The sequence below is a fragment of the Lissotriton helveticus genome, chromosome 4_1 (assembly GCF_964261635.1).
Source record: "Lissotriton helveticus chromosome 4_1, aLisHel1.1, whole genome shotgun sequence".
Classification (NCBI taxonomy): Eukaryota; Metazoa; Chordata; class Amphibia; order Caudata; family Salamandridae; genus Lissotriton; species Lissotriton helveticus.
In genome coordinates, this window is record NC_136063.1 from 1,747,386,986 (window position 1) to 1,747,401,870 (window position 14,885).

The window sequence follows — 14,885 nt, forward strand, 5'->3', positions numbered from 1 at the left end:
TCAGGATGGAAAAAAGATAAGGATTGTAAAAGCAGCCCTAGAAAGTGATATTGAAACTTTCATAACAAAATCTCAAGTCTCCAAACTAATAAAGAAACAAAAAGACGCGGCACTAGGTCCAATGGCATCCCGTTTGCTCTTTATATAGAAGAACTGGACTTTTGGTTGGTATATCAAACTGAGGTTTCTAATGAAGTTGAACAGACACGGTTGATTCCAAAATCCTGGAGAGAGTCAATAATATCCCTTATTTTTAAGAAAGTAAATTGGCAATTACAGGAAAATTACCGTTTGATAACTCTGCAAGATACTAATGCCAAATTATTCGTTGAGATTTTACTGTCTAGTTTAACAGATTGGGTAAAGGTTAATCAAATATTGCCCCCGAATCAAAAAGGATTTATAAAAGGTCTTGGAACTTCTACAAATATAATAGTCGGTATTAATGGATAAGGCAATTTTAGCAAAACAGCCCTTGTATCTTTGTTTTGTCGATTTTAAATCGGCTTTCGCTTGTGTGAATAGACACCATTTGTGGAAAAAACTAAAAAAGCAAGAAATTCCAGACTCATTATTAAAGTTGATTCAAGATTTGCATAATGATACTTGGATCAGGGTGAGGATTGGAGATGGTCAGAAGTTAACAAAAGAAATACCTACGATTGGAGGATTAAAGCAAGGGTGCGTTCTGACCCCATTGCTTTTTAATTTGTTTTTAGCAGATCTTTCAACCATGCTGAATTAAGTCAACGCAGATCTCCAATATGTTGTATGCAGATGACGTTATACGATTAAGTCAAACTAAACTTAGGTTGCAATGGTTAATCAATCGAATACTAACATATGAACATATGGTAATAAACGAAGTAATGGTCATCGCAAAGAATACAATATTTAAACATAAATATAAATGGCAATTGGAAGAAACCCAATTAGAGAGAGTTGAATCTTACAAATATATTGGAGATATATTTAATGACAATGGACATTTTCTCCCACAAAAAAAAGATATTTATAGAAAAGCAAATGCTTTAGTAGCAGCATTTAGGATCCCACAGAAATGATAGAAGAAGTTGGTGGAATGCTTATCTGGGAAACTCGTTACTCAGGAAAGTTTTAAAAGAACAATCAACAAATTAACTAATCATCTATAGCTGATTGAAGATAAACATGCATGGCCAACAATAAATGGATTTATGAAAAAAAAGGTCCAAGAATTCTTAGAAACATTGTGGTCATTAAAAACAAACAGATCTTTATTAAAGCACTTTTTTTTACTGCTGCGTTTATGTAATTTCCCACCATGGAAGAAATCAGAGGAGGATATGCAATGTAGGCTATGCAATTCTGGAGAATATTACACATTTACTGTGTTTTTGCCCTGAATTAGAAAACAAAAGGAAAATTATACTCAAGAGACTATTTAACGATTGTGGAGTAAGGACATGTAGGCAAGCATTGACATATGCCTAAGCTTGAATGACATATCTATGAATTCTGCATTTGCTAAATTTGTATTGATTTATTGAGAGCTGAAAAAAAACTAGAGGAGTTTAATTTGAAATCCTTATTTACTGTATTTTAAAGTATATTGTGTATTGTATTTATCAAGTATAGGTTAGCATTTTTAAGATATGGTATCAATTATATATGTTATTTTAATATTTTATATTTGGTCACATTCTCGTATCTTTTTGTAAGATTTTAATTAGTCAAACAAATAAAATGAACTGAATTGAACTGAACTGAATGCTAAAACATGTCAGTAGGGGAATCGACCTCCCATAGTCAATGAGTAACTTTTTGTGTGCGAGCAGAAATAGGATTTGCCATCTGCTGCAAGGTTTTCGGTTGTAACTTGATACGGAGAATAGAGTGAAGAGCAGTTGTTTAAGCAGCAGTGAGGAGATGCATTTGTAATTGTTATTTGTATGTGTGTGTGTTTGAGCAAGAACATCTTAAGGGTTTTGGGGGCCCTGAGATAAACGTATTTTTGGGGTCTCTGTTCGTAACAGCTTTGAATTTATGATACAATTACAGCTTTTTAATGCCACCTTTGGCCAAGCCACTAACAGTGTAAAGACACACTTGTGTACATTCTAAATGAGTTTTTATCAAATATTCAGGGATAGGGAAGTGGGATGTCATTATCATAATACAGCAGCATCTCACTAACAATATTGCAAATAATCTTTGTGATCCTCTGCCATTTATCATATCCGAGGTCCTGTTTTGATCTAAAGGATTTTTTTTATGGATGTTGCATGGTGTCTGTACTGGACTCCAATGCATCACCCACATTAAAAATAAATTAAAGGAAAACGGTATGTAAAAAAATCTGTTAATAATTATTCATGGCATCAGAGCAAGAACAGAGTTTGCTCTGTCAGGGGGGCCCCTAAAAGGATGGGCACCTGAGCCAAGGCCCAATTTGCCTTAAAAATTCTGAATGTCTGTGTGTATAAGCCGTGCAGTGCGTTTGTCCTCTGAGGGTGATTGGCTTTGCAGGTATTCTAGCCAACTTTAACATAAAAACAATAGGTAACCAATGCAATGTAATCAGCTGCAGGCACCTTTGCAACATTTTTCTTCGATCAAACCCTAGGACTTTGTTACCTTGCCTCACACACAGAACTGTCCTAGCTGTGTTGATTTTTATAAGGCATCCCTGAACCACTTCTTCACACTGAACACGTAATTTGTGTTTTTTCAGTTTCATTTTTCTCATCAAAGGTGACCATTCACAACTTGCTGGTGTGAAATTCGTTTGCCATGGCAGCTAGTAACTAACACAGCACTACATATGTAAAGATACACAACTGCATTGCGGGTGGGGGTGCCAGGTGGTAGATAATCTATAGGTTATCCCTCACTCATTCCAGCCTGCACACTGTGATTGCATTGTGAGCCTTCCCCCGGGCTTAGATCAAAATCTACTACTTGCATTTAAACCTATAGATCAATGTATTAGCTGATCACTAGTCCTTTCCACCAAACAGACTAAAAGTTTGTTTTCCATGCAGGCCTCTGACTGCAGATCACTAGAATATCGCTCTTGATTGGAAGGTGACATTGGGCTGGGACCGCCTGGCAAAGTGGCCATCTCACCCTCGGTTCCAAGGCTAGCTTTTTCTTCTCAAGGGCAAAAACAAGCTACCTGATTTTCATATATCTTAGACATTTGTGAATTTTATTAATATTATAGCAGCATTTTGTTGCATTCCTATACAGCCATGGTCTTTCAAAGGACAATATTATCAATCCAGCTTTTCGTGCAATTAAGTTTTGCCTGCGAATTGTCGTAGCAAGTCAAAAGTGTGGTTAGCTGAATGTCTAAAAAGGCTACATTGTTTAAAAGGAAATAATGCTCATGTTAGCGACTTGTATCCTTTGTGGAGTGCCATTTATCTCTTCGTGCTGTAGAGAATCTGTCATACTAATTTACAATTGTGTTTCATTTGTAGCCCGGGTGTTAACTACTGCAATATGTGACATATAGGGGTCGATTCGGATTCGGAGAAAGAAACGTCCGTACGATTTGTATCCGGAGCCCTCTCCGTACGAATCGTACCCGTCCGTCCGAGTCGCGAAGTACGATCCGTATTCCGTGAATCCGTCCGAATCGTCGCGATCCGTGCGTATTGCAAGGCTGAAACCGTGAACCGTACGACTCGTACACATACCGTATGACTCGTACACATGCCGTACGACCCGACGAGTACGATCTGGACCGGGGTATGAGGACGCTAGTCGTACGGTCCACGTCAGGTAAGGGCGTGTCGTACGGAAAAGCACACAGACACATACACACCGTACGGTCCGTACCCCCCATAATCGCAGGGGTATGCACCTTACCCCTGCGATCATGGGGTGTACGAGCCGTACCCCCATTGTACGATCGGTGTACGAGCCGTACCCCATGTACGATTGGTGTACGAGCCATACCCCCATTGTACGATCGGTGTACGAGCCGTACCCCATGTACGATCGGTGTACGAGCCGTACCCCCATTGTACGATCGGTGTATGAGCTGTATCCCCATTGTACTATCGGTGTACGATCCGTACCCCATGTACGATCGGTGTACGAGCCGTACCCCATGTACGATCAGTGTACGAGCCGTACCCCCATTGTACGATCGGTGTATGAGCCATACCCCCATTGTACGATCGGTGTACGAGCCGTACCCCATGTACGATCGGTGTACGAGCCGTACCACCATTGTACGATCGGTGTATGAGCCGTATCCCCATTGTACTATCGGTGTACGAGCTGTCCCCAATGTACGATCGGTGTACGAGCCGTACCCCATTGTACGATCGGTGTACGAGCCGTATACCCATCGTACAATGGGGGTACGGCTCGTACACCGATCGTACAATGGGGGTACGGCTCATACACCGATCGTACAATGGGGGTACTGGGGGTACGGCTCGTACACCCCATGATCGCAGGTGTACGGTGCATACCCCTGCAATCATGGGGGGTACGCACCGTACCCGGGTGGGCCGTTCCGTACCTGTTTCGGCGCGAACTCTGCTTTTACGGCTGTTTTTAGCTCCCGTAGAAAAAGGGTTGTACGGTGCGTACCCGACACGTATCGTACTTGCTGGGTCGTAAAAACCAGCCGCGAACTGTACAGATGTCGCGTACAGCGGGTTCCGAGGGAGAATGGTACGGAGATTAGAGTCGTACGGTGTCTTGTACGACTTGTACGGAGTACGGCTCCTGGTACGAATCGTACTTTGTCGTACGTACGGGACGTTTACAGGTACGATTCGTACGGGGAAAAAACGCTCCGTACGAGCGCTATTTACCGGATCGGAATTGACCCCATAGTATTTATGTCCATGTGCAGAGTGTAATATTTCGGGAGGGGTCATTCGACATGGCCCTCAAGTGGCTCATGCCACTACTCACTCTCCCTCAGCAATAATGATACACATCATTGCATCTACAGTGTTGTTTAGGTAGTATGTATTTTTTTCTGATGTTGTTATAAAGAAACCAAAGCACAAGGGATTAAATTAGTGCAGTGAAACAGCTAAGTCTTGAGTGTGGTTCCAGTTGTTTCCTGTTGTGATGCTGCTCTCAAATAGACTAGCATTCTTTTTTGACAATAGGTGAAGTTGCACTTTGGTAAGAAATGTATGATTTGACTTTGTTAGTGCAGTTGTCCGAATAACGTGCTATTGGACCCAATATGTTTCATCGGCAAGGCATAAAAATGTAACAACATCCCATATCATCCATGATATTCCATCAGATGGTGGAATAGAAGTAAACCTGTAGATTGGATTAGGAACATTTCAGAATCTACTTGGAGTAGGTTAATCTTTGGACCTTTCTCCTGCTTTGTGGCTTTGGATTGGTTCTAAGAAATTCCTAATATTAACACACCTCTAGTGCTTGGAGATTCTACAACTCCTCGGTCACTGCTATGTTCTATGCCAGTGACTGTTCAGAGGTCTACAGATGTTAGCATGTGCTCTGCTAACAAGAATTGCAAAGCCACCAGCCTGACAGGCCACCAAGCGACTGACACCATCCCAGTCCAGCTGTTTTGTTGGAGGCACCAATCAGACATGTGATTGACACACACTGTCACACCCACCCGGCCTTTCAGTCGATCAACTTGACAAGTGACTGACATTGTCACAGCCTTGCCTTTCAGAGACACTGGCCTGACAAATGATTGACTTTTCTCCAGGTCTACTAGCCTTCAGATGTTCGAGCTTAGCATTTGCCTCTGTACCACAGCTCTACATTCTTTAATGTACAGGTACCTACAAGAACCTAGGGCCTTTGGAATGGACACCTACAACACCCAATGGATGTCCAAAATACCCCAACTTGCCACTGTGTCTGCAGTTCAATTAATACCACCCAGAGGCTCTTTATTGATGTCATAACTACACTTTCATAATTGCTTTATTAACCTTCTTGCTGTCTCATATTTGCTTGAAAATGCAGCATTTTCTTACTCTTTTTTCAAAACAATTCCTGGGGGGACAACCCCCCCGCTCCCCCTTTATAAAGGTTGTGCTTGCTTGCTATGCTCACTCGCCACAGGACACTTACACCGTCCTTTTATGCCTCAACATTTTCAAATCTCACCAGCCACCACTGCTAATTTGTGTGCTTGCCATGGATAGCACTGTAAAATCCTATGCTTAAAGAACATGCTTTACAAATTGCAAAAGGATAGGTCACTTTTCAAGCTCGGCATAGAAAGCAGTGTGCTAATCCTATGGTTAAACAACTCTCCTATATTAAAAAGACATTTGAAATGGGCATATTTAGAGTGTCACTGCTGTTTTAGATGCACAATAACAAGAGCAGCTCACCATCTACACCTGGGAAATACCCAGAGTTTCTAGCCTTGCTGTGCATAATTTATTTGGCGCTCTAAGCTTGTATGTGTTTCAAGACGAATCTAAACTTCTCCGATGAGTTTTAATTAAAGTGGAACAAGTGTCAGGAGTTGCTTTTGTTTATTCCAGGCTGGTTTGGAGACTATTTTAAGGTTTGGAGACTATTTTAATAATTCAAAGCTGCAATATTGTGCCTGGAGTGGTAAAATACTTTTGGCATTTTCAGCTCACTGTAGAAAGCACTGGGCAATCGTATGTCTAAAGACTTACATCAAATTTGGCAGAAACTAGATGATTTTCACCCGGAAAGCATTGGATCAGGGTACCCATCAACCTGAAAAGAGAAAAGCATGGCAGCGCAGAAGTGTGCTCCCTATGCTGCTTTTATTTTTTTTTAAATAAGCAAATACATCTCAACCTGGATAGTACTGGGACCCCCAAGTAAAAACAGAATGTAAATAATACATTGCTACGATAATTACATATTCTCTGCTCCCTCCTGGAAGTGCCCCATAATGACCTGCGTAGGATTTGTTATGAAATATTCTACTCGTGGTGGTGCCCCAAGAAGAGGCAAGGGTATCATTCACCAACAATTTATGAATGTACTCTATTGGGCTGCAATGAGCACAGCGGCCCCAACCCCCAGGAATGTTTTAAAAAATCTTTAGGTTTCCTGGGTCATTGAATGCAGTACTCTGTGCTGGAGCTGTAGGCTCTTCAGCTTGAGTGTGGGGATCCCTTGTGGTTGCTCCTGAAGAGAGTTAAAAAAAAGGCTCAAATATATATTCATGGCTTTGAATAAAAAATCCTCTACATTAAATATTTAAAGACAGTGTGACATTTGGCAAAGCCAACAGGTCTATTTTATATATGTGGATGTGCTGACCCCTGATAAACGAAATTGGCCTGCCTTTTATATTTTGGCATTCTGACCCTTTGACAAAGCCAATAGGGTTACATTACATAACATCACACCCCATTATATTGTTATGTTATGCTAAAATAAATCTACAGGCATCCACTTAAAAGCACACGTTAAAGTAACATGATAGGTCTGTTAATAACAGGAGAGGTGTGGCGCTGCGGCCAGGGCGACTGACGCTGGAATCTGGGGACCACGGTTCGATCCCCGGCTCCGGCGGCAGGTTAGCCCAGCACCATGTGACTCTGGGCAATAGCTCGCTTAATCTTCCCGACGGCCCCCAGCGCCTAGAGACCCTTACGGGTGATTGTGCGCTTTACAAATGTGGACTTTTTTTTTTGCATTAAAAAAAACTGATCTTCACTGAAAAAGACGAAGGTTAATGTGACATTTTAGTTAGGTGAAATGACATATTAAACTCTAGACACCACTGAACTTCGGGAGTTATTGTTAACTGAATCAATTATTAACTACACCCTCACAAGGCACTGCTTTAGACTTCACATATTACATCTCTCATGATATGTTCTATGGTATCATAGATAAAATCGTTGATGAAATCTGAAATGTCATCGTTGTTCACAACACTGCACATGGTTGTGGCTGCAGGCCCCCTGCACACATATGGTAATTCTTGCAATCTTGACCTTATAGTGGTGAGTGTCACACAGATAACAAAATGTTTAAAATATTGGTAAGAAAATACACTCACCCATGCTTGTAATTGTGAAAATATATGTACACACATACCCAATACTTGAAAAGGCCCTAGGGTTAAATGCTGGGAGCTGAGAAACATGTAGGCTGTCCTATTACCTGAAAATGTTCATTATCTAAAAAAATTTATTGTAAACCTTTACACCAGAATTGTATAGTTGTGCACCAAATAGAATAACAAAACCTGAAACTCGAGCACCATAAAATACAATTATGTATATTTACTCCTAGGGTGAATTCAGTCTAACCTGCACACCTATGTGGTGGGGTAGGCCCCTTGAATTCTCTCTATTTAACCCATCTACAGATAGACATTTGACAATTCATAAGCGCACCTGTATGACATAGGACCGGTTAAGCCTTATATGCAACAGTACAACCAATAAATATAGTTTATCATGGTTCCAGGACAAACTGAAAAAAGACACTATATATCAGTTGCCAGAAAGCCTGTAAACCAACAGTAACACAACCAAACAATACAAAGATATATCAAATAAGTAAACCTGGGCGGAGCATAAAAAACTCTGCCACTACGCGGAGCTCCGTAAGTGGCGGACTGCAATAGATAAATGCCATTCACATTAATTTTCAGTGCCAGATGCTTGTTTGCACTGTGCAATCATCGCGACCGGAAAATGCACAGCGCAAGCGGGCACTGCTTCCTCTCTGCTGCTCGAGTAGATTTTTACTTGAGCAGCAGCTTTCTCAATGCAAAGAGACAGTTTCTCAAAGCGAGCATACGGAACCAATCACAATGAGAAATCTGACCACCAGCGTTGAGAAATCTTGCTGGAAGGTTGTTTTCCACGCTCGCACTCGCCAACTTGATGTTGACGATGACGAGTGAGGAAAAATCTTGGCAGGAGGTGGATTTTTTTCACTCGCGCGCGCCAACTTGACGTTGACAAACGTGAGCTAGGAAAAAACTCGACTCAAAAACTCCACCCTGCGTCGCAACTCCGCATAACGCGGAGTGCAGAAAGCTCCATGAGCGGAGCGGAGTTCACCGCCCAGAACTACAAATTAGTACATGTAAAATAAAATGCAAAAATGCAAGCCAATGCTTGACAAGAGTTTAAACTACTCTATGAACGACAACAAAAGACAGGCAGCTGCCTACATAAAAATATGTGTGTCCAAACACTAGAAAACCCTCCAAAATGCACAGTTAGTATACAAAATGCTTTTCAAAATAACAATGCATCCAAGTATGCATTTTGAAACTGAACAAATCCAATGATGATGGGTGTGGGATTAGTGAAAACAGTTGTGCCATATGCAATTTCAGCTGGACTAAATCAGGCCAGTAATCTATCACATACAGGCCATCAACATATGTATGATATCCACAGGTTCAACACATTTTCCACAATGAAAACTCCACTGTCTGTTCCACTGACCCTAGTTCTGAGTAACAACTACCAGAGAAGAAGAGAGGATACAAAAGGCAATGGATTTCATTCTGAATTATTGGATTTCCCTGACCCTGATCCTGAGCAGCAAAATTGGATGAGGGCTGTAGATGGAAAGAGAGAGGAAAGAAGAGAAATTGAGTGAGAGACAGAAAGAGAGTAAGAAAGAGAGAGAGGGTGAGAGAGAGAGAGAGAGAGCAAGAGATACTATAGTCAAGTGAGTACTTATTTACAAGCCCCTTGCGCCACCAGTGTGTAATTCTTTATGACACTCTGGTGGCACAGAGTGCAGACCCATTTCTCTGAGGCAACTTTGTGTAGCTTTTTATTGCCTCATAGATATCGTGTAAGGCAACACAGAGCAAAATGCTGTGTTGCCTTACACTTTGTCAGTGGGGCTTTCCACAAGCAATGCAGTAAGTTTTCCCATGAGAAATTAATGGGTTTTGACACATTCACAGATTTATAAGGATCTGTAAACCTGTGAATGCGTCAAAACTGTACACCTCTCCAGAGGAGGTGTAATGTGGGGAAATATCTTTATTTCTCCTTGTGGTTTTCCTCCTGACATTTGGTTAATTGTCGCTCCCTGTCTAAATCTACCTCCTCCTTGTGCTTCACTACCTTTCCCTATTTTATTGATTAGTGTCACATATAGTTTTGTTTCCAAATATGTGCTGTCTGACTCTCTGTTCTGGCATTGATGCACTGACACAAGTTCCCCACAATTAAATGAGGATGCTTCTTGCAACATGTGTAGGTAGAATAGTGTTTCGTCTTGTTTTTGGTCTTCTTCTCATTTGCAACAGCCAACTTATGGTCAAGTCAAGAATTAAGCCAAGTCACCAAACTATCACCCAACTTGGGAAGGGCAGCAGACATCTATGTGAATGTGAAATCTTTCTGAGGCTGACACACTATACAAGTCAACAAACTCAATGCATCATACAGGGGGAGGAATAGCTGACATTCACAATTCTTCATGTGATGGCCCCTTTCCAGTACTCTTTTATAGGGGGTATGTCTATACTAGAATGCCAACTAAATGTTCAGGTCCTGGGAGCCAGACCTTTGCCAGGAAAATCTCTTTTGTGTTGACAATCTACTGTTGGCACTACTGGTCAACTTTCATTACCCTGTGTGCCAGAGCTATGGTACCATCTCATCTTGTGCCTCTTAACATCAAACTATTTCCAATAGCATACTGGAAAATGTATCTATATTATACAGTGACATCTTAGTCACATCGCTGAACACAGCCCAGAGTGTGGAAACGTACAGTCACATCTGTAGCACGGTTGTTCAGTTTTTTGTGTGCCATTAAAGAATGAGATCCTTGTCCCATTGCTGAATACCCCCCAGATTGAGGAAATGTAAGGCCAAATCTGTAGCACAGTTTTTCAATTTTTTGACCTTCCACGTACCAACATTTGCCATGCCTTTGTATTGGTTGTTGTCACCATGTCGATAGTATAAGCTTGAACTCTGCGTTCAGTACAATTTGAAGAATTATTGGCAACTTCAGGGTCTCCTTTTGAATCTTTCAGCTAAGGGGGTGAAATACCAATCTTCTATGGCACACAGTAATTTTGCCTCTTCATTGTCTAAGTTGTGACTGAAAAGGGCTAGAAACAACATTAGGGATACCCTGCTAGCGACCCAGTAAATGATAAGAATAACCTTTGTCACCCTTTAGTTCCCATTATAAATTGATTGAAAAAATTATTGATAAACATTGGGCCATTTTCAATGACAATTTTAAAATGTCTTTAAAACCACTTTTCTCATTTAAAAGAATACAGGACAACTTGATTCATCCAAATATATCAATACATCCCCTTCTAAAACTGACATTATTTTCACTACCCAGAGTACAGGGACACCAGTCATGTGGCAACTGTATGGTATGTATGTTTACATCATCAAGTACAGAACAGGATTTAGGCTTCAGCCATCTCACATGGACATATATGTTATAAATTAACTGTAAAAAGAAATAGGAGGCATATTTATTTACTTACTACCAGTGATTGGTAACTTCATTGACTTGTTTCACTATCGTGGACATAATTCACCCACGTGTATTTTATTATTTTATTTTATTATCTTTTATTTCGACCTTTACAACGTGTAGTTTAATCTGATTTGACAAATCCTTGTACAGTGGGGATCCTTCCTCTATTTTTAAATTTACGATGAGCAACATGTGAAAAACTAACAAGAGCTCTACCTCACGCCCCATGACTAGGCAGCTAGCAGCTTCCACCCAACCACTACCTACGCTCACAGCTATAGATAAAATGCTGCAAAAAGCAATAGGAGTCGTCTCAACTGCCATTGAAAACACTGAGAAGCGTCTCTCCCTTACCCCGGCGATCGCCCCCTCACAGCCTGCAGGGGATTTCTCTGAAATTACAGCTAACCCCTCTGAATATACATCATTTTTCACGTCTTTTTCAGAGTTACCCTGCGCCCAGCTGGACCCGGAAGCCATTGCCCCTACAGTAGACCCGCCGTCACACTTAACACCAGGAGGTAGAAAGGCCCCCCGACCGAGTCATAAACGTAGGAAGCTGAAATCCGCACGTAAACAAGCTAATAAAGCAGCCTCTACACTGGCTCCACTGCAATCGGAGCCTGGATTCAATTCACCTCCGATTGGGCCCCCATTATGGGCTACTCACTTGTTAATTGACCTTCAGGCCCTCATGAGGCAGCTCATTACCTCACACTTCAAAACATTGTCCTCCAGGATCGATAGACTAGTGACACTCATTAACAACAAAGGCTTGGGTAAAGAACAGGCTACCATTGTACTGAGGAACCAGGATATAAGAGCAGGTCCTGGCCCTAGTTTGGCCACTATCCTAGATGCCAGGCAGGGTGACAGCATCCTCCCCGCCAACCCCCACATCCTTTGGTACATGTAGCAGCGAATAAATCCACTACAACACCAATTAATATTGGTCTACCCAGCTGTACTAACGCGCTTTCCATCGCACCTGGTAGGCCGAAATGTGATTCTTGTCCCCCCCCGGTACACCCTGGGTACCAGCATGTAACGTGTAGCACACATAAATCTTCCTCTCTCCCTAAACTCCATGAAACTAGTCATATAAAGTCTCCTCCCTGCCCTCAGCTATCTCCAGAGGCAGCACCGTACGTGGTGGTGCTTACGGGTGTTCCACCACTCGCCAGTGCTCATGGTGAAACCTTTCCCGAGCTAAAGAACAAGGTCATCTTCTGGCTAAATAGGTACAGACCCCTGATGGGACAGGGTCAGGGGGAGATTCTGTTCGCGCGTAGGGTTAACTGGCTGGGGACAAGACCCAACAATATTGAGGGTGATTGCATAATTGTTAACTTTAGGGACCCTGTAGCTGTTAAACAAATACTGGGGAGTGGTGGTTCAGTTCTCCCAGGCTCAATTAACACTAGTCATTTGGGATATTTTTACTGTTTGAATTGGGTACCGGCCATGCGGGAACAACTCTTTCCCCCTTATGCCAATTGTGTCCCAGAGTACAATATCCCAGTGGCCAACCCATTCAGGGCTCTAAGTAGTGTGGACTGACTACCGCTACCCTCGGGTGCTCCTACAATGGCCCAAAACCATGGGGTGAGTCAGGAAGTGGGAGGCCCTAGCAGGGTTGTAGGGTCCATGGTACAGACCCCCAGCCTAACCGTGCATGGCCTATCTTTTCCAGCTAATAACTCCGCACCCATAGTAGAAGGACGGGTGTTGGATTCCCACATCCGTGCAACACCTATCCCTCTTGGCCAAGTTCATTCCATCATAGCACCCCTAGGGTTAGTGGTCGTTCGTCCCACACTGATTGGTTCTTGGAATGTGGCCGGGCTGGAGCTAAAGCTACAAAATCCTGAGTGGGGGGAGTTCGTGGATGGCTATGATCTCTGTTTATTCCAATAGACCTGGCTTCTGTCTGCTCCTGTGAGGGTAGGATTTGCGTCATACCACAGAGCAGCAGTCCAGGGACCTAGGGGAAGACCCTCGGGAGGGCTGTGTATGTGGGTGGCAGTCCACCTGGGGTGTGTAGTAAAGGTAATCGACACTAACTGCCCAGACATTCTGTGTATTACACTCACATTCAAAGAGGGGTTGGCACTGGCAGTGATCAATATTTACCTACGTCCTGGCCCTATACAGAAGGGCCTATCTACCCTGGAGGCGCTGGAGGCGCTCTTATCTTCCTTCCCCTCTTTTTATCACAAAATTATCGGGGCAGATTTTAATTGTCATTTTGAGCCACTCACGGGGATTCCCCCTGTCACTACAGAAGAGGACGAGTCTTGCTCCATCCCGGAATGTTCCATGTATGCAGTAAAGCGCTTGATGCCATTGGCACTTGCGATTAACAAGCTGGCCGTAACCTTTTCTCTAAGGGCCTGTGACGGCAGGCTCCTTCCAGATGTTCCGGGTGCACGCACCTATAATAGACCAGGAAAAAGTACGACAATTGATTATATCCTGGTCAACGTGGAAGTCTGGGTACGACTAAAAGTGTTCGCTGTAATACCAAGGGTTGATAGTGATCATAATCTACTGTCTCTCGAATTAGTTAACCCTTTGGGGAATCATATGACACAGGGTCGAGTAGGGACCTCAACCACTCCAAACTTACTTCAAGCGGCGGGAGGCAGGCGTGTCAAGTGGGAGAAGGTGGCCCAAGCACCGGACATGCTAGCAGAGATCTATAACCAGGTAGCCGGAGCGTTAGTAGTGGTTAGCGACCTGTGGAGTTGCAAATGTGAGTCTTTACACTCAACGGCCTTGCAGGCTACCCACAACACGCTATTTAACACACTGGCCGAATTCTTTGTAACCTCCAATACTGGTAGGGTGAGGGCACCCAAGCGAGAGCACCGGTTCAACAAAAGTTGTAGGGAGGCTAAAACTACCCTGATAAAGGAGGTGAAATAGGGTACTCAGCTGACCATCAGAAATGCACGGCTAACCTTCAAAAGTCTCACCTGTGCGGCCAGGTCAGAGTGGGAGGCTGACAGATGGGAAAAAATTAGAGCAGCTCTTGATGCCCGTGAGTTCAGGTCCTTTTGGAATTTGGTCCGTGGAGGCTCGGCCACAGGGTCGTCCGCCATTATTCCTAATCTCAGTGAAGAGGTGTGGCTTGCCCATTTCAAGCCCCTCTACTCATTAGGGTGTGAGGCGACTCCAGTGGATTTACACGAATCCGCAAGTATTTCAGACCCAGCCCTCGAAAGGGGCAGGGCTCACGATAGCTATCCCTTTACGATCCTGGAAATCAAGGCGGCAATTAGGAGCCTGACTCCGGGGAAGGCCCCGGGCCTCGATAAGATCCCCGGGGATCTCTATCGGACTGAGGAAAGGGTGTGGGCACCTTATATTTGTACTTTTTTTAATGCCATTATGCAGGGTCTGGAAATCCCCCCGACTTGGCTGGGAGCTGAAATCAT